This window comes from Rousettus aegyptiacus, unplaced genomic scaffold (assembly GCF_014176215.1).
Source record: "Rousettus aegyptiacus isolate mRouAeg1 unplaced genomic scaffold, mRouAeg1.p scaffold_m13_p_7, whole genome shotgun sequence".
Lineage (NCBI taxonomy): Eukaryota > Metazoa > Chordata > Mammalia > Chiroptera > Pteropodidae > Rousettus > Rousettus aegyptiacus.
In genome coordinates this window covers 59,451,922-59,454,195 of record NW_023416310.1, presented here as the reverse complement: position 1 = coordinate 59,454,195, position 2,274 = coordinate 59,451,922, and positions in this window count along the sequence as shown.

Sequence of the window (2,274 nt, the reverse complement as noted above, 5' to 3'; positions counted from 1 at the left end):
TAGTAGTGTTCATGTGGAATCTTTAGGGTTTTCTATATAGAGAATCATGTCATCTGCAAATAGTGACAGTTTGACTTCTTCCTTTCCTATTTGGATGCCTTTTATATTTTTCTCTTGTCTGACTGCACTTGCTAGGACCTCCAAAGTTATACTGAATAAGAGTGGCGATAGTAGACAGCCTTGCCTGTTCCTGATCTTAGAGGGAAGGGTTTTAGTTTTTTACCATTAACTATAATGTTGGCTGAGGTTTTGTCACATATGGCCTTTATTATGTTAAGGTACTTTCCTTATATACCGATTTTGTGAAGTATTTTGATCATAAATGGATGCTGTATCTTGTCAAAGGCTTTTTCTCCATCTATGGATATAATCATAGGATTCTTATTTTTTAATTTGTTTATGTGGTATATCACATTAATTGATTTGCATATGTTGAACCATCCTTGTGCCCCTGGGATGAAGCCAACTTGATCATGGTATATAATCTTTTTAATATGTTGCTGTATTCGGTTTGCTAGTATATTATTTAGGATTTTTGCATCTGTGTTCATGAGAGATATTGTAGTTTTCTTTTTCTGTTATTTTTACTAGGCTTTGGTATCAGAGTAATATTGGCTTCATAATATGAATTGGAAAGTATTGCCTCCTCTTCGCTTTTTTGGAAGAGTTTGAGGAGAATAGGTATTAAATCTTTGGATGATTGGTAGAAGTTACTGGTGAAGCCATCTGGTCCGGGATTTTTACTTTTTGATAGGTTTTTGATGATTGTTTCAATTTTCATACTGCTGATTGGTCTATTTAGATTTTCTAGATCTTCTTGATTCAGTCTAGGAAGGTTGTATTTTTCTAAGTACTGGTCCATCTATTTCTTGTAAGTTATTAAATTTGGTGTTATATACTTTTTCATAGTATTCTTGCATGATCCTTTGTATTTCTGTAATGTCAGTCATAATTTCTCCCTTTTCACCCCTAATTTTGTTTATTTGTGTCCTTTTTCTTTTTTCATTAGTGAGTATAGCCAGGGGTTTGTCAATTGTATTAACCTTCTCAAAGAACCAGCTCTTCGTTGCATTTATTTTCTCTATTGTTCTTTTGTTTTTAATTTCATTTATTTATGTTCTAATTTTGATGATTTCTTTCCTTCTGCTGACTTTAAGCTATGTTTGTTTTTCCTTTTCTAGTTTTTTAAGATGAAGTGTTAGGTTATTTATTTGGGCCCGTTCTTGTTTTTGGAGGTAGGCTCGTAATGATATGAACTTTCCTCTTATGACCACTTTTGCCATGTCCCAAAAGTTTTGATATGTTGTACTATCATTATCATTTGTTTCTATGTATCTCTTGATCTGTTTTCATTTCTTCTCTGACCCAATTATTCTTCAGCAGTATGTTGTTTCATCTCCATGTATTTGTAGTTCTTCCTGATTTCTTTTTGTAGTTGATCTCTAGTTTCAAAGTATAATGATCAGAGAATATAGTTGGTATGATTTAAACTCTCTTATATTTGTTGAAGCTATCTCTGTGTTCCAGTATGTGGTCAATTCTTGACAATGTTCCATGTGCACTACTAGAGAAGAATGGATAAGCAGCTGTTTTGGGATGGAAGGCTCTGTAAATGTCCATTATGTCCAGTTGGACTAAAGTGTCATTTAAGGATGGTATTTCCTTATTGATTTTCTGCTTAGATGATCTGTCCATATCCAACAGTGGGGTATTTAGGTCCCCTACACAATGGTCTTTTGGTCTGTTTCTCCCTTTAGTTCTGTTAGTAATTGCTTTACATATTTCGGGGCTCCCCGATTGGGAGCATAAATATTAATGTTATTTCTTCTTTGTGCATTATGAAGTGTCCCTCTGTATCTTTCTTTATCTTTTTTTATTTTGAAGTCTATTTCGTCTGATATTAGTACTGCTACTCTCACTCTTCTCTGAATGCCATTTGCTTGAAATATCTTTTTCCATCCTTTCGCTTTGAGTCTATATTTGGCTTTGAAGGTGAGATGTGTCTCCTAGAGGCAGCATATGGTTGGGTTTTGTTTTTTGTTCCATTCTGCAACTCTGTGCCTTTTTATTGGTGAGTTCGGTCCACTTACATTTAGGGTAATTATTGACATATGAAGTCTTACAGCCATTTTCTCTTTTGTTTTCTGGTAGCTTGGTGTTTCCATTGCTTCCTTGTCCATGTGTTTCTGTTTTCCTTATTTTGGTTGGTGTTAGTGGGTTTTGCCACTGGTTCTTCTTGTTTCATGTTATATATTTCAGTTCAGAATCTTTGGT